This window comes from Chinchilla lanigera, unplaced genomic scaffold (assembly GCF_000276665.1).
Source record: "Chinchilla lanigera isolate Chin_1 unplaced genomic scaffold, ChiLan1.0 scaffold00006, whole genome shotgun sequence".
Classification (NCBI taxonomy): Eukaryota; Metazoa; Chordata; class Mammalia; order Rodentia; family Chinchillidae; genus Chinchilla; species Chinchilla lanigera.
In genome coordinates, this window is record NW_004955407.1 from 1,184,877 (window position 1) to 1,204,571 (window position 19,695).

The 19,695-nt window shown below is 34.4% G+C and overlaps 1 protein-coding gene across 4 annotated transcripts in view; it reads right to left on the minus strand.

Annotated features, from left to right (window-relative positions):
* Epha6 (EPH receptor A6) overlaps positions 1–19,695 on the minus strand; it is an 822,128-nt gene that overhangs the window by 786,462 nt on the left and 15,971 nt on the right. The window lies entirely within an intron of this gene.

Here is a 19,695-nt window from a genome sequence, read left to right on the forward strand (position 1 = left end):
TATGTTATGTAATTTAGCAAACATGAATGAGTTTTCTTATAAGAATTATTTCTATGTGTACTATAAAAAGGTAACAGTCCTATCAATCCATCTATCCATCTACCTATTGCATGTGTTTTATGTGTTAACCTAAAATTAACATATCACTAATTATATTTTAATGAAACTATATCTCATAATCAGTTGCTTCAAATAATCCATAATATTGCAACATAAAAATATATTTTGATTGTACTTTTCTCTAATACTGACTATAGGACAGGTAAGTAAAATGCTGATTTAGTTAGCTTTTCTCTACAGTACATAAAGACATTTTTAATTCAGCATTGTCTTCAGGTAAAAGAACCTGGTAATAAAAATTTAAAGGAGAGAGGTTGTTAAAACAGTAACTATTAATCTAAATCTACTGTTTCTAGATCATTCCTACTTGTACAAGACTTGAGTAAACACTAGAGACCAGATACTATTTAATGAAAGTGATTATAGTGTGTGAATGGTATCACTCCTTATTTCTTTCTGTTACCAGTATATTAAAAATGAAGATATTAAATTTTATAATGCTAAGTACAAAAAGACAATTTACAGTGATTGTATTTAAAGGACTTTTTGTTCCTAACTAAGTTTTCATATTTAGGATTGACAGTCCTTTAGAGAAAGATCTCTTAAATTACCTGATTCTTTTATGGTACTTAATTAGTTAGTGATCACCTTAATTTCATTTGGCTTATCCACTGTCCTCCCTTAACTTATCATTTTATATAAACTTTACTAATACTCTAAAATACCATAAAATGATGTAAACATATTAAGTATTTTTTTTACAAATATTCCTTTGTTCACTTACCATATGACTATTACTCCATCATATACGGAAAAAACTAGAGTTATTGAAAATGTAACTTAACAAAGTGAAAATTAGTAGTAGTGTCTATTTCTTTTTGGTATATTACTCTAATCACTCCACAACTCTGGATTTGATTATTTTAAAACCATAAAAGGAGAAAAATGGCAGTAGCAATGCATATTTTTTCTTTCAGAATGACTGCATCAAATAATTAAATATAACATACAAGTTTATTAGTTAATATCAGGAAATGTTTAAGTATCATTAATAAAATATGAAAGCATAGAAATGATAATTTACAACTAAAATTATAAATCTGAAATATGTTAATTTTCTTAATATTATGGCAGAATACAATTAAATCAAAATTCACCATTAAAAGTAAACTCTAACAGAAATTAAACTAAAGCTGTAATGAAGGACAATATGAAAGAAATTATCATAAATTTCAGACCATCAAAGTTAAAAACAAAATAGCCAAAGTATTATATTTACAAACAACCTTTGTTGATTAAATATGTACAAATGTATCTATATAACAAACCCATGAAAACATGAAAGTATAGTTTGCATTTGAAAAAGAAACCCTAGTAATACCCCATGTCAGCAGGAACAATGAAATATTGTGGGGAAAAAGCCATGGCAGAAACATTTAAAGTGAAGAGATTTACAAGCATGATATTCCAGATGTTTAAGAAAACTTTAACATTGGACAATCAGAACACTGGATGAGTGGAATGTGTTCAGAGACAGTTTGCCGTGAAAAAAAGCCTAGAACAGAAGATGAAATGTCTTAAATATCAACTGTAATGTAAGCAATTATCTATACTTTCCAAGGTAGAACTCATAAAGGATTCTATGCTAAGTATCTTTTAAATCTGAAGAGAGGAAACTTAAAACAGACAGTAACATGTTAATTTTAACAATTCTCTCATAAATTTCTCAGCAGGTTGCTACTTTGTATAAGAAAACAAAACTCAAAAGATTGAAAAGAGCAAATTGTGTAAGGAAATAAAGAGAACCAGAGAAGTTACTGAACAAAAGCACAAATCACAACGAATTTCTTTCAGAGATATGATAAGCCAGCATATTTTAAGCTGATATGAAAACCTCATTTTCTATGAAAATCTTTAAATATAGATTCTACAAGTTTGCAGATGCTTCCGTGAATGAAATGTTGTGTATCTCCTCAAAGTAACACACTGAAGTGAAATTACCAATGTAGCTGTTTTGGGAGGTGGAGCCTTTGAGTGGTGCCGAGGTTATGAGAGCAAACCCCTCATAGATGGAACTAGTAAGTGAGACTCCACTAACACCTTGTCCAGTCCACCTTATGAAGACACAGTGAACAAACAAATGAAGAATGGGCTCTCACACTCACCAAATCGTCAGTGCCTTGAACTTGAACTTTTCAAGATTCTACTACTATGTGAAACAAATTTTTGTTCCCTATAAGCTACCTGGTCTACGGCCACCTGCAACAGCAGTCAGAGCAGAATGAAACAAGTACTACAAAAGGAGAAAAATGATATTAGCAAATGCATATTCTTTTATCTTTCAGAGTGACTGCACCAAATAATTAAATATAACACACAAGTTTATCAGTTAATATCAGGAAATGTTTAAGCATCATGCATAGATTGTTTTAGGTAATTTAAGGCAGCATTGTATAAAGGAGTATGGACTGCAGTTTAAAGGAAGTGAGGTGGAATTTTGTGGGGGCACTGACCACAGCTGTGTATGCAGAGGTAAAGGACTTTTGGCGCCACATGCCCCAAACCTCCTAGAATGCATGGTGAGAGATTAAAAGGGCCACGGGTCCAAGTAGGATCAAAACAGGATGAGGGCCAGAGCCTTACAAATGCGCTAGCCCTCATCCCCACCCTACTGATTTACTCCTTAGATTGGCCCTACGGTCAGGCCTGCAACATTTAAAGGTCAGCCACCCTGACCTTGCCCTGTCCTTGCTTGGTTCTTCCCCTGTGCCCTACATGAACTCCTCCACAGACATCTTCCTTTGACCTTTACCCTTGCTTCCTGGTTCTCGTAATAAATCGCCACAGAGGCTTCAGTTTGGGGCTGTCCCTGTCAGACCCTCCTGTTTGGTGCAGGGCTCTCAGGTCAGCGGCAGCCTCTCGGGCCCTCTTGGATCATGAGTTGGCCACTGACTCACAGTCCTCTTTGAGTGGTCTTCCCTCCTTCACGCTGTGCCACAGTCATGAACTGTGACAGAATTTTCTAAGCATAAGGATTGCTCAGGCACAAAAATGAATAAGCAAATAAAGCACTAAAATGACAGCAAAGTCATGGACACTGTTAAACATAGATGTTCCTTAGAATAAAATAAAGATTAATGCAATTTTGGCATTAAAGTGTTTAAAGTTCCCAATAATAATTGAAGACTTGTGAGAATCAATAGAAAATAACCATTAAGATTACACGAAGAGGCTGAAGTAAGCTTGGATATTATACAGGCAGACGGTAGTTCAGCAAAGGAACAGGAACACGATAAAATTACAATAACCAAGGAACATCCCTGAAGTAACTGGAAAACCTGAGATAATCAAATGTAAATGCCATTCATGTGTTTGTGCTGGATTATTTTTATAATTGAAAGATATCTCAAAGCCATCAGAAAATTATTTTATTATTCATAAACTGAGATATGTAAGAATGTTAAATAAAAGTCAAAAATCACGTATTATGGTTTCAAAATACAATTGTTACCTGGTGTCTGTATACCTATATATCTAGCCACACAGATATACAATAGGGTAGAATCTACTAGAATCTAATTTTTATACATAAATATTCCCTAGCAACTGAGTATATAATTAAAGACTGATAAAATAGATTCATTTATCTCTGAGAATTATTCTGAAAATCAAGACGTTTTATGTGTAACTCTAAACACTCAATTACTATGTAAGGTTTCAAAATAATAAATTTTCTACTTTCTCTGCTACCAGTTATATGAAATACTATAGTCCTCAAAATACAACAGGAAGTATTTTAAAAGTTCCATGGGTATAAACACTTTTTTCTACTAGGACTGAAATTGTATGTAGGAGTTTATGATCATTTGCTTTATAAACTCCAAAATTAACCTTAAAAATGAGAATTCATAGAGTGAGCTGTGCCACAGTCCTTCTGGAAAGCATTTCTAATATGTTTTGTCTAACTTGTTCTTAGATTCCATAAATATATCCAGAAAATCCGGTATTTTTACTGGTGTATACTCCCCTCTGTCTCTATACTCACCTCAACCTCATTTGCAAGGTGTGAAATGCATATTTTCCACTAAAATAATATTAAAGCCAACTATAAAGCATACTAAATAAAATACTACTCAAAAGCAATTTTTTTGTTTTTTTTTTCCGGTACCAGGAATCAAACTCACGACCTTGCGTTTGTCAGGCAGGCGCTGTGCAGTGGAGCTAAATCCCCAGCCCCTCTCAAAAGCAATTTTTAAAAACCCTTTACAAAAAGTCACCAAAGTATAAAACTGGCTGTGTGTGATTTTGAGTGAATATCATACTCTTTTGTTTTGCTGTCTTCCATCACTGAATGGTCAAGAAACAGAAATTGTAACCATAAAGTAACATTTTTTATGTATAAACTATCACTCCGAGCAGAACTTGTCTCAATATATAACACAAGCTTTAAATCTTATAGCTAATGATTTAAGATTACATCTCTTTCTGTTTTAATGTTAGGACTACAAATATTTAATATGCAAATTCTAATCATGATTAAGTCATCAAAATAATTTCATGAGTAATGATGCCAAAGTGAGCAGAAGGGTAGGAAAAGGCCTACAAAGAGCAAAATGCAAAATAAGGATAAGTATTGTTTCATGATTTTTAAAAAATAGATGTGTGTATACTGATTTACAATATAAACAATATTTTTTCTATAAAAAACTTTTAAAGAAATTATATAGATCTAAATGAGTTCTGTAGAAAAAAAAGCTCTTTCACTATAATTATAAAATGAAATCTTTTGAGAGCACTGTAACAATTCAAAACTACCAATCTCCCACACTTTTGGAGATTGCTAGGCACTGGACTACACAAATCAATTAATAAAACATACTGATTTCTCAATTTGCAAATTTATGACGTTATTTAGATTAAGTCCTTGCTGTTAGGGAGCAGTGCTTTTGGTGGCTCCCCATTGTCAGTATTTTTGAACTCACCAGACCCCTCTCCTGGAGGATAAAATAATGTTCTTCCAGGCAATAATACTGTAAGTCACAATCAAAAAGAAAACCTTAAATGTGTTTATCCATTTTATACCTAATTTACTTTTGATACTTTTCCAATTTACTCATTACTCACTCCAAACTGTGGTCCTTATTTCTTCTGTCATCCCCAGGGATCTCCGCTTTCTCTATAGGTCCCTTAAAATTGATACATATATTTCAATTTTCTCATTCAGTTCATACAGCAGGACTTGTATGAGCCTACTAACTAATAACAACAATATCACCACTATGGAATATTAATAACAGTAAGCTAGGTATTTATTTCTAAAAGCAAATGAAGCTTAAGCCATGCACGGTGGTCTATGCCTGTAATTCCAGCACTCCAGGAGGCTGAACCAGAGAATGGTGTTTTCAAGCTCAGGCCTGGGCAGCTCAGTGACTTAGGAGACTGTCTCAAAATAAAAAGTAAGAAGTGGCTGGGATTATAGCTGAGTGTGAAGGCCCTGGGTTCAAATCCCAGTATGAAGAAACAAATGGACGAAACAAAAACCCAGAAACCAAAAAGGCTGAATTGTACAAGAACAGCTCAATTACTCCCTGCATTGCCAGCTACGGGCCCTGTCCATTGTGCTGTTACTCTTTCTCTCTTCCCCAGGTCAGAAACACTATTTCCCTCCATCTCCAGGAAGACACCTGCTCAAAATACCGAATGCCACCCAAGGGTCCATCTCAGGATCGCAAATCAATCCTTTTCAATGTCCCTGGAAACAAATATGTCTGCGTTATTCTTTACCCACCTATGAACATGAAGAGAACTATTTTCCATCTTCTCTTTCTTAGGACTTGGATGCTTCATAAACTTATTAGGATGCGATATACAGCATTATAAATAATAAATTCTTAAAAGTATTACTCTTTTAAAAGCACACTGAAATAGAAAAGATGTTTAAATTTTTAATTTAAAAAGCCTGTATTTCACTCCTTTGCATTTCTAGAGTGATGAGCCTCTATATTCCCATATAAGCTGTCTACTCCTCTTTCCCATATATTCTTCTTCCTCTGTAAATCTGGGGAAAAGCACTATATTATTTCATAAAATTCTTTTTCAAATTAAATTAATAGAATTTATATAATGTGCTAGAAACGTTGGGATATAGAAAACACAGTAAGTGTACATTATCACTGTCCTTGTGACTGCTCCAACTGCTACTGCTATCACCCTCCTGTGAGAGGTCCGTGACCATGCCAAGAAAAACCTGTGTTAAAAAAAGATACATTTTATTTAAGCCTTGACTTCCTAACAGGAGCTCATACTCATATACTTTATTAGCTTGTTTCCTTAACAACAAAGTGAGAATAATAATAAATAATGGGCAATTTCTGTAAGAATTTGGAAATATACGTAGAATAGTAGGTAAACAATAGGTGTTCTTTGAATTTATTGTGCATAGCATTTCCCACTCAAGCCAAGTAATAACAACCTGAAATCATTTTGATAAGTTATGTCAGTATTTCCATAATTTCCACTATGATTTTCCTCAGGTATGAATGAACAGCCTAAATTCTGTACCACTTACATTAAATGCATGCTTTTTATATGAAGCTTGCTATTAAGATATAAATAATTAATAAACATGGATAAAGGGCAGTACAGCCTAACACAAAGTTAAACAAGTACTTGCATTTATGTGACATTTTCCTTACACTAACATTACTCAGATTTGCTATGTTTACTTTAAATTCCTTTTTTCCCTATTATCAGTAAAGATAATGAACATTTCCTCACAGTGTTTTGAACTTTGAAGATGTCCATGCCTTGATACATCCATAACTTTAATAAGCATCTAATATAATCATGGTGCCCATACTTGGTATTTAAATACTACTTTAAATACTTCCCAAAATACTTTAATTATATTACCCTTCTAAATTTTATTGCTTCTAAATACTACCATTTTCTCCATATTTTAACAAATCTACATATGTAATTTTCCTACAGTAAAATTCACTTACTCCACATCTCCCTCCTAATCTCACAGAATAATTTAGATGATCTTCAGCATGCTTTTATTTCAGGAACAGAACGGGTACGGGAGCAAAAATCACATTATAGTTTTAGAGCATTTATAAATCTCACATTTCTCTAGTGAACATAAAAGTTCCTTGAATTTTGTTTTCCTTCTGAATGAGAAATACACAGTTGCTTTTCATGGGAATTTCTCAACGAAACACTAAACATATTGCCACTTATTTCTGCCTTGTTATGGCTCATGTCTAGGTGCTCCCAGAGCCTCATGTGATCACACCTGGGGCTTTCTGGAGGTGGCGGATCTAGAGTGCGTGGTGCTGGGATCAAGAAGGTGATACAGGCTGTGATGCTAAGATTAAGGGCATGCGTGCTGCTGGTCCCTAACTGTGGGTAGTCTGGATAAGATGTAAAGGACAGAAAGAGGCCTGTTGCATGTTGGTTGTAGCTTGCTGTCTTGCTGCTTTTTGCCAGCCATTAACTGTTTCTCCTTTGCGATGCCCCTGTGCCAGGCCACCCTGCCTTGGAGCCAGCTAACTATGAACTAAAACTCTACAAACTGTGAGCTAAATAAATCTTTCCTCCATTAAGTTTGGGTGTCAGGTATTTTGTCTCAGCAATGGGAAAAGAAAGCAAGACGATCATGAGATAATGTACGCATACACGGAGCCAAAGATAACTAAGTTGGACTATCTGAAATTTGTGTTCCTTTTAAGGCACAAACCATAACTTCAAGAACTGAAATTAATTTTAGTAGGAATATGTGAGAGCAAGATTTGATTTAAAAGGAAAAAATTTAAATAAGCTCTATTCGAATGTAGCTATTTCTATAACTGCATTTGCAGTTGTTATTCATAACTACAACTGTTTTTTAAAAAATGTCTAAACATGTATTTATTTTTCCACCTAAAAATCCTAATTTTACACAGTATGAAACTTTCCTAAGTAGAAAAGCACTCACTTATCATGGATCAAAAACAAGTACATATTTAAGAACAGTAAAAAGGGAGCTCTGTCCGATTTGTCTGTATCTTTTGACCTTTTTGGACAGTGCTTCATCCTTTTTAACGAATTCCAGTAGTGAGTTTAGAACTATAATTTAAAAGAGACTGATTCTTTCTATACTGGCATTACAATTCTTGTAAGCTGGCATGTAATCACAGATTTACAAGGGACCCACAACAGACTAAAAAATTCTTTAAGCAGTAGTAATAGGAAGAAATGCGTATATCATTACCTGTTTCATTTTGCTGATTACAGCCTTGGACAGTCATTTCTTGAATATATTGTCACTAATTTTAAAAATATTATTAACTTTTAAAATATAATTTTAAAAATATTTATTATTCATTTTTCTTCCCTAATTTCCATCATAAGACTTGTCACAGAGAAAGCTGTCAATAGGATCCAGGGACCAAAAACTGCAAAGAAAAGGGGTTGAGAATGTGTAGAATTGGGTTGTCTTTAGCTAAATTATTAGTTTATCTTGAAACTTTCCTTAGATATTGACAGACAGCACACTCACTTCGCACTTACTGAACACACACTGTCCTCAGAGGGGCCCACGGTGCAGCAGGTCCCTGGAACGTTTGTTTTCTACCCTCTAGGAGATGACGTCATTGGAGGGGGGATTTGGGAGATTCAGTGGATTCAGTATTGAATCGTACCACTTACTTCGATATAAATTATAAGACGCATTCTGAAGGGCAAGTGAAAATTTTAGGACAGTCTCATCTGACCAGGTTGAGGAAATTAGGGAAGTCTCCCCGACACAGTAACTTGTGCAGGAATGCAGCAAGTGAATTTTTCAAAATGCAAACTGGATTATGCCATAGTGAATTTTTCAAAATGCAAACTGGATTATGTCACTCACTTAGAACACTTTTTTATTCATGTCACTCACTCAGAATAAAAGTAAGTTCTTTCTTGATTGTTTGCTCGCTTATTGACTGCCTGATTGATTATCATGGAGATGAAACCCAGAGCCTTGGGTAGGTTAGACAGTCTCCACTACTGAGACATTCCCCAGCCCTAAAAATCTACATTCTTTAACACGGTGTACACAAAGTCTTCAAAACGTCTCCTGGAGATCTTTAGTTCCACTTTGCTCATTCCCTCAAAACCCATGCCACTGGCACACTTAACCTCATTTTATTTCCTTATGCCACTGTCTTCTGTTACTTAAGGATTTGTAAATATATTTAATAAACCCTTGTCTCTCCACTTTTTTTCTGGCTAAATCCTACCATCCTTCGGGCCTCAGTTAAGTGCCATGTCTTCTAAGAGGCTTCTCGTTACCTCTGTGGTTGTAAGGTGCCTCCTCCCTCACGCGCAAACCCCTCCTCACATTCATGCGCGCACACGCTCACACGGAACCTCCCACTTACTGCAGACAGATGCCTCGCTGTGGTGTACGTGTTTCACTGCAGACTGGGAATTGGATCCTAGCTCACGCTGAATGTCCTTAGTGACTTTATTTACTTCAGTATAACAGGAATCTATGGGGGACATAATTGCGCACTGGACATAAAGCACCATAGCAGTTACATGCTATATATGTAATGACGGACGTGATGTGCGGCCAGAAACAAACCCTTATCAGAGAGAAGAGGGCAGTCTGATGCCACACACCTGAAGGGTGAAGTCCAGAATGGCAGAAGTTTTAGAATGAGAATCGAAGTTTTTTAAGGTATTTACTTATGTTCCATCCCTATATAAAGTTACCTGAACTTATTTAAGATGGATCTTTTCTGCTTCAGATTTCTTGTGTTCTCCAGTTCAGAAACATCTAAATTAAGACAGTCTATATTACATAAAGGTAAAGTAACTGAAGGAAAAAAAATGATTTTATAACATGAGTGTCAAGTATATAAATCTACATATTAAAATAAGTAGATAAAATATACTTGAAAGCATTTTAAGATGCACTATTTTTAATTGGAAGCCTATTCAAATGATAAAAGAGTTAACCACAAAAGATAAAAGAGTTAACCACAGTTAACCACTGCTAGGATTTTAAATAATATTTTTAATATATGGTATCATCAGTTTTATTTTTAATATATTTTTATTAAAATATGTATATCATATCAAAATTTGTAAGTAATGTACAACAGGCAAAAATATGCTCAGTATTGTTTGAAAAATGTTAACCTTTGATTTTACTAATTTCCAAGTTTTTGTTTCAAAAAATAAATTTTTACAAGTATAACTCATGTTCATATTCCCTGTTTTATGCCACAGGCAAATTCAAAGGTAGCTTACATCTTAAAACTGGTGTTCACTCTTCATATTGTATAACATATATTGATAATTTTTATGTTAAAAAGTGTTAAGAGTTTAAAACCACCCTTCTTAAAAAGGTTCATATTCTTTCATTTAAGCAATATTAAATTGAAAAAAGATTAACATGGAGCTTTAGTATCTTTGAACAGAAAAACTTAGCTGAATAGAAATAGCAGTGATTTTCTGACCTACAATCACAAAATATGAGTTTTCAACAACATTTATTCCTGATATTTTCATTTTTATAATTATATACTTATTAGACTTAATGTTAAACCTGTAAAATTATAGCTAAATGGTATTTCCAACTATATGTGCTGAATATTTATAAGGCTAATTTTAATACAACAACATTTTCCCTTAAACCAGCTGGATTTTTCAAAAGTTATAATGTCTTGATTATATTTTAAGCAAACACATCAAAGTGAAACAACTCATATGGCATTCCAAAGCATAAAGTCTCATAGCTCCAGTCAAAATAGGTTACTAGTTAAGACAAGAGTAAGGATCATTTAGGCAGCAATAATGACTATGCTCCGAACTATGGGCCGGGAATTGTACATATATTAATGGACACGATAGACTTCATGTAGCTTATACTTTTATGAAGAGATATACAATTAGTGTTAGCAAAAAATAAATAAAGGAATAAATGGATAGAAAATGATAAATTGGGGGCTGGGGATTTAGCTCAGCAGCACAGTGCCTGCCTGGCAAGTGCAAGGTCGTGAGTTCGTTTCCTGGTACTGGAAAAAAAAAAGGAAAATGATAAATAGGCAAGGTAAATTTAGATAGGTTTGATAAAACCTTTTCCAGAGAAGTGATATTTGAGCAATGGTTTTAACTGAAGTGGGAAAAAGTCATGTGTAACCTTTAAGAAGGGACATCTAAGGGCAAAAAAACAGTTTTCAGGTAAGCTGAAGGAAAGAAAGAAGGCTGTGATGTCTGGAAAGAGTGAGGACCAGAAGGAGTCCTAGATGCTGGGGTTCAGGGGGAGCTAGGCCTCATCAATTTGTGCAGAATAAAGGAAGCTATTGGAAGGTCTGAGCAAAACCTTGATACAGTCCACTTTTAAAAGAATATTGTGCTACTTCAGGGAGCAAAGAGCATGAAAGAGAAGACAGCTCAATGTTCCAGCTATTTCTAGATTATGAGTAAAGAGGGTGCTGGTTAAAGAGCATAGCAAGTGGTCAGACTACAGCTCTATTTTGATTACAAGAAGGGATCAAGGCTGACTCAAAGATTTGTTGACAGAACGAGTTGGATTGTTTTTGCTGTTGCTGCTATTGTTAAACAATGTAACCATAATATAATCCCCTGCCCAATTATATAATATTCACATAAATAATTTCTGTGAAAAAGCTGAAGACACACCTAACCCATTTCTGAACAATGAACATGTAGATAAAGATAGATGTTTTGATCAATACAAGAAAAAAATTACAGGCATTCAAGTTATCCAGAGATGGAGCAGGCACTTTCATTCATTATTAAGCTACCTATAAATTGGACTGTACAAGCACGAACAAGCAACTTTCATCAGCACATGGAAAGAAAGAGGTTCAGATTACCACCCTCCCATCATTACATGACCAAGAGAACAAATGTGCAGACATACACAGGACCTTGTTCAAACTCAAACACAAATTGAGTAGCAGAGCCAGCATCTAGAGTTAAGTGCTAAGAAAGCTGATGTTCAAGGTCAAAATGTTCAGTTGCTCACATATTATAATTGTTGAGTTATTAATTTCCTGAGCTTTAGGATGTCTTTTTGCTTTGCTCATTCATGCATAACTCAAAAATATACTACCTAACTTCAGTATAAAAGTTACAGGGAATGTTTCTTTGAAGGATGTAGTACTTAAAATACTTTCCAGATATTGTATTTTTAGTTTGAAAATTTACAAACTAATTTACAAGGAAAACACAGTGCTATGATTACTCGCCACATATTTTTTAAAAGAGGTAAAATGTAAATAGATTCAGTAAGACCACAAATATGTATGCTTGTTTTTATTACATTCCTGTATACATCGCACAGTCAGTTTAACAGTTTATGTATGGATATTGCCTTTCCCCAATACAAACAAGGAGATAGAAAAAAGGAATAAAAATCAAATAAACTAGTATTGAAAGATATTTGTGAAATAAAATTTATCTTGTATTTTTCTTTATGTCAAAATTTTCCACTGGCTGGGGATGTAGCTCAGTGGCACAAGCACCTACATGGCAAATGCAAGATCCTGAGTTCGATCACCGGTACCAAAAAAAAAATGGCCACAAAATTTTTCACTGATACTTGTTTCTGAAAACGCTTTCAAAGATTATGAGTCTTTGAACTAACTTAAGGAATTAAAATGAAACAGTGTTAACATTTTGATTATCTGAGGCATATCAAAATATTGCCCTTCTATAGTAACAATATTAGTTAAAAGCTAATTCACTGAGTTAATGTAACATTATCTCTTTCTTGAAAAAAATCTCTCCTTTATATCTTAAGAATAGAGTTAAAACAGCTAAATTACCATAAAAATATCCTATGTGCCTTCAAAGACTTGTATGTCTACATCTCTCATATCTGCTGGTGAAAACCTAAAGACTATCTTCCAATAACTGAACCAGTGTAAGCAACGGAACCTTCAGCTCCTGTTCTCTATCTTTCCCGCTGCTTCAGTTACTTTACAAACTCTGAACACAGGTTTTGGCACAAAGCAGATTAATTCCATCGAAGTCATCCCCTTAACACCAGATTAGAATCATCCTTTCATCTCACAATGCTTCCAAATAGAGCCAAGTAGCACTTGCTTTGTTAGTCATCAACACTTTACAATAATGACAGAGAGAAAATTGTTTTCCTTACTGAAGAAGAACTTAAAAGAACTCCAACACTCGCTTCCCTCTGCACCACAGGCCTCATCAGCCCACTCTCATGCTCAGCGGCCAGGAGAGTCGCTGCATTCACCCAGCAGCTCGGTTAACAATGTTCAATGCATGCAACATAGCATAAAACATAAAATGAAAACTTCTAAAATCAAAGAGATAAAAGTAAAGAAATATAGTTTTATTCTAATGACATCAGATTAAAACTAATGATGAGCTACCCAAGAACTTAAAATATGTAAAGTATACAATGTAAAATTCAAACTTTTATTTAAAACTGTAGAAGTCCAGCTTAAGCAAGTTTCTGATTTAAAGAGAACCTGTCTGAAAATCTAGGATCGCTTTTGTACCGGAAATCAAACTCAGGACCTTGCGCTTGGTGCTTGTGCCGCTGAGCTAAATCCCCAGCCCATGTCCGAAAAAATTTCTTTTTCTGTAGGTTCCATTTTTTTTATATTTTTCTATTTATTTTAAAAATAAAAGAAGGAAAACATATTAACAGACATCCATTTACAAAATAGCACAAGAACAACACAAACAATACAGAATTACAGACAAAGCGTTAGGAAATTAAAAGTGGTTGTATTACACATTGATATCTTCAAAGTGATTTCTCAGGAAAACAAATAGAGACATGCAATATTGATCAAATAAGTAATCATTAACTGTTCCTTTCAGTAAAGCAATAGAAGTCAGTAGTACAACTGTGTTAGCTATCCTGTATATACATACATACATAATTTCTCCTTCTTTCTTTTCTCTTTTCTCTCGTCCCGGTCGCTCTTTTCTCCCCTCCAAATTCAAAGACCCCATCCAAAGAAAATGTCCAAAGAAAATGTCCAACATCATTAGTAATTTGAGAAATGCAGTTAAAACAACACTGAAATTTCATCTCACCCCAGTAAGAATGGCTATCATTAAGAAATCAACCAATAACAAATGCTGGCGAGGCTGTGGAGAAATAGGAACTCTTCTCCACTGCTGGTAGGAACGCAGACTGGTGAAAGCACTGTGGAAATCAGTTTGGAGATTCCTCCGCAAACTAGGACTAGAGGTCCCATTCAACCCCAATGTACCCCTTCTGAGTATTTTCCCAGAAGATCTGAAAACATCATATCACAGCGATATATGTGCACCCATGTTTATAGCAGCGCAATTTGTAATTGATAAATCACGGAAGCAACCCAAGTGTATATCCACTGAGGAATGGATAAAAAAATTGTCGAATTTTTATATAATGGAATATTACTTAGCTATAAAGAAAGATAAACTCGAGGCTTTTACAGGTAAATGGTCACAACTAGAGACCATACTCACAAGTGAAATAAACCAGACCTCCATATGTAAGCAACGTATTGTCTCACTAGTGTAAGAATCTGAAAGAGTGAATAAAAATTAGGAGGTATGACAGACAGACACTGTGAAACAAAAAGAAAATGCTCATGTCTGAAAATTTAAGCAGAAAAATAAATGCTTGGTTTGTAGTGAGTGCAAAAGCCCAGGGTTCAGTTTACTAGTAACATACTCCTACACATGACAAAGAAATACACAAGTGAATAATTCATTTTGTTATATTCTGTGTCACTGGTGCAAAGCCTTGGCAAATCTTTGGTGGAGAATCTGAAACATTATTCAACACTTTGTGATTGTTCAGTTTTTTATGGCGGTACTGACAATAAAATAGAAATAAAATACATATAAAAGGATAAATGTAGCTTTGGAGTGGAATAATATTTAAACATATACAAACTCATAGCAGAGAACATCTAGACGAGTTGAATTTGTTTGAACTCTGAGAGATTTCTAAGGTTGTTATTTAAAGGCATATTGTAAATTATATTATTAAATTACATAAAATACATGAATTTGGGGAGAAGAACTTGGATGCTTTAAAACTGAGTGAAATAACCATTAATTAGTGAATGTCAAGTTAACATGAAAATCTACATTTTTTGCATGACCTGATACCTTTGAATGAATATAAAGATAATATTGTCCATGCAGTCATAAGGTGCATACAAAAGCTGCAAAAATAAGGTATACAGAAAACAGCAGCAGGACAGAAATGTAAGAACAGTATTTGTTCATAGTTAACAAAAATAATAAAGAACTACAAATAGCTTTCAGGAAGGAGAAGTGAATAAACCCCAGTTTGTAGGTTTCTGATTATTACAATGAACAGATAATCAGAATAATACAAAGAAAAGGAAGAAAAATTTTTAATAAATAACACTTGAACACCCTTTTAAAAATAATCAGTGCACAAGAAATAAGGTAAAATGCTGAATGGGCCAATTTAAAAATATTTGCATTTAAGGACATTATAGACCTGTATTCAAGTAAAATTTTTAACAGAATGCTACTTGAATGTTAATGAATGCTATAACACAAATCAATGGCATGCCTATTATTTATAATATCCCGTTCACTTAACTTTAGCAGATCTTTATGACCTTCTGTAATGCTTCATCAGAAATGCAGAAGTAGTAGGAATTCATTTTTAAATTTGAATTTAGATGTCTTTGTTTACCCATTAATATTTCCTTACTATGCAATCCCTTCTCCCTGTTTCCAGAATTCACTTATGTGGAAATGAGTATTTTACAAATGGAGATCCAATAATCGTATCCGTGTAGAACTTTCTGTTCTTTTTCCTATAATCTGGATTCTCCTTTACTTCCAATTACCCCATTCTGCACTACCTTTCCACACTCTATTCATAAATTTCTACACAGGTTATCTTAATTTTTTGCCTCTTACTAGCTTTCCTAGGCTGCCTATGGAATTCTGCTCTGCTATGTAGTCTCATGGATGCAAATGAGCAACATAATAAATTAAGACAAAAAACAAATGTGTCAGGAAATTGTGGACAAAGGTACAAAGGCACAGAGATTACTTTAAATAAGACACAACAAGCAGGGGCCGGGGATTTAGCTCAGCGGCAAAAGCGCTTGCCTGGCAAGCGCAAGGTCGTGAGTTCGGTTCCTGGTACCGGAGAAAAACCAAAAAAAAAAAAAAAGACACAACAAGCACAGGGGCAGACAGCATATCAGGTGTCTGAACTAGAACAGCTGTGATATTATGAGATCTCTTAGCAGCATGTTCCAGATGTTCACTGCATAAAGGAGTGAAGCACAGTAGTCTTTGTGCTTTGTGAGTAGAAGTCAGAACAGGAAGGTCAGGGTTCCAAGATACAGAAACAGAGAACCAGGGAAAACAAAAGCTTAGACTTCAGTGAACCGGACCAAAAACTCTTGGTACCACCCACTTCACATGGTGCTGGTCTCAGATCAGAGAGGAAATCTGAGGCTATAGGAGCTGCAGGAAAAAAAAGACAAGTAGAGATGGGGGTGGAAGTTTTCTCATTTCCAGCTTCTTTCCTGCCAGTATCCTTAACAATCTCTTGATGAGTGCATCTAGATTATCTAGTTTTTCAAAGAAAAATAAACAATAGGTAGCATTTTGAATAATTCATTCAGATTTTCATACTCAGTATGATCTGTATGCAGTAGATTTACTATATTCAGATTAAAGAAATGTAAGACAATATATCTATCTATTTATTTTGTTGGTGCTGGTAATTAAACTCAGGACCTTGCACTTGCCAGGCAGGCACTTGTGCCACTGAGTTACATTCCCAACCCAACAGCTTTTGAAGAAAAGGGTGTTTTCATGATTTTGAGTCTAGAAATGTACTTACAAAGTTACTCCAATGATTAAATTATGAGAATATGCAATGCATAGGTAAATTACGCTAATATTTACTACTTCTACAACCTATAAGTTTACATTTAAAAAAATCATGTATGATAAATTAAAACCAATTGCTTTTCTTTAGAGATCATTATTCTTGGAAATTCCTAAAATAGTAGAAAAATAACATGAGAATACTGAATAGCCTGCTTAACTTGTATGGTTTTCCTAAAAATTAAAAGCTTTGCTAAAGTAACAAAAAGTATGAGATATCTCAATTTAGGTACATTAACTATTGTAGAAATTAATGCTACCAAATTACTACTAGTACAGTAGTACTAGTTTGGTTTGGACATCATTTATAACTTTAAATTTCTATTAATTTTCTTTGCAGAAAGATATATTATCTCATAGATTATGTTCCATATGTATTTTCACACATAACCAGCATCATTCAGGATGTTGCACAAGGAAGCCAAGTGCCATGGAGTAGCTAGCTACATGTTCAGACTCATAGCTCTGACCATATAAACTACAATGAAAAAGACAAAAGAGGAAGAACATGTCTAATTCTTCTTTAAAATATTTCAATTTTAATTTTAAAATTAAATATTCCTGTAAAAGTAGACTTTGATTTACAGAGAGGGAAAAATATTAAGAACCTAGAATTCTGAAAAGACCTGAGCCACCAGAAACCATCTGGTGAAGCTCTGCAGTATCATAGATTCAACGAAGGTTGTATTTAATTTCAAAACCACATTTTTCTCTCACAAATTTTCAATAACTAGGCAATTACATCTTGAAGAACACGTCACATACGCTCTTTTACGTTCCCCTGGCAAGATTCTCGTAAATGATAATACCAGAAATGAATACAAAGGTACAGTAGTTTTTACAGGTTTTTTTGAATGTATTAACTTTCTAATATACACAACAGTTATTTTAGGTCATTACCAGTATGAACAGGAACACTGGTTTTAATACCCTTTGTCCACATTGTTTACAATTTTAGTTTGACAGGTGAAACATAGTTTTCATTTCTTTGATGGCTAAATTTCTTTATTTGCCAGAAGTTGCATATAGATCATCATCCTACGTATCAAATTTAGAAATATTATCACTGCTGAAATCATGACAAATATCTACTAATTTCTTCTGTACCCTTTGAACAGATGTTCTCAAACAAGAGTCCATTACATATCAAGTGAGAAACTGGTATTAATGAAGTCTCTGAGAATGCTAATCTAGATCTTATGGTTTACCTTAGTCATGCTTACTTTTTGTGTATTCATAAGACATAATACTTGCTATTGTAAAGTCAAATAGTCAATATTCTGATAACAGATTAGTATAGATTTGGTTTCCCAAGTCATATACATCACAGAAACATTTGTCCTCATCCTACATTTCACAGGAAACACCCAGCTGTCTAGATAAACATGCTCTGATTCATCTACAATGTGAATTTACTTCCAACTATATACTGACTGGCAACTGCAAAAGGCCGTTGACAGTCACCTAAAAACTACGAAATTTAATTTGTGTAAACTATGAAATTTACACAAATGGTTCCAGGATATTTCATCATTTTTTTGTAAATTATATTTAAGACTCTTTTGAGTGATACATTCAAAGTGTCCCCATTTTGGCACCTTAAAAAAAACACAAATGACTGTTTCTCCCTTTAAAAAAAATCACTTAAGTTTGCTTATCATAATGTGTCATTAGAAGTCACTTAATCCAGTATAACATATATAATGTATATAATGTAGGAAACGTATATAACGTATATAATGTAGGAACATCTGATTCTAATATAATAGACTACTTCAAAACATGTTGCTTATGAAGAATTTTTTTCTAAACTCTAACTACAAAATACTAGGAAAAGGTTATTAAAGTAAGAAGTGGTGGTAATTTTGAAAAGTAGCATTTGTTTTGTGTTTTCTTTTTGAGAGAGCAGTGCCAGGGAACTGAGCACAGAGCCTTCACACTGAACTCCATCCCCCTGCCTTTTTGTATTTTTTACTTTGACACAAATCCTGTTAAATTACTAAATTGAGTGGGCTGAGCTCAAATTTGCAGTCTTTCCACCTGAGGCTCCCGGAGTGGTAGGGTGACAGGCATGTACCATTGTACCTGGCTGGAAAAGTAACTCTTAATGAACCTGTTTAAATAGTAAAAATTCAACTGTTTCATCCAAATCAGAATATTCTTTGGATATGTAAATACCTCGTGTCAACTTCCCCATTTTCTTTCCTTAAAAATTAAAATTACACATTTTAAAGTGTGATTTTGGCAGAAAAATAACATATAAACACTAACCTATAAGCAAAAACATCCATAATAAATTCAAATTACTTTCCGGAGGAGAGGGAAGAGAAAGGAAGATCTTCATCTTCAGCTCTGCACACTTCTGCCCGTGTTCCCCCACCTGCCACGTGGCTCCTTGACTCTCCTGGTGCTCGTCGCCCACCTGAGCTCACCAGGCTTCGCCCCAGGTGTCATCGTCCACATGTGTGGATGCTGGGCTGTGAGTCACATCACTTCACTTGCACAAACGAACATATGGTGCCTACAGCAGAGCTTCTCCTGCTGTTGCGAATGTCTGACATAATCTGACAAAAACCATCTAGTCTTACAGAAAGCCTCTTTCTCCACGAATTTTAGCCTGTCCTAGTGGGCTCCCTACAGTCATCAAGTGTCCTGCCTTTAGTAACAGAAGTGATGTTGTTCTTTTCCACTCTTAGTCAAATGTAG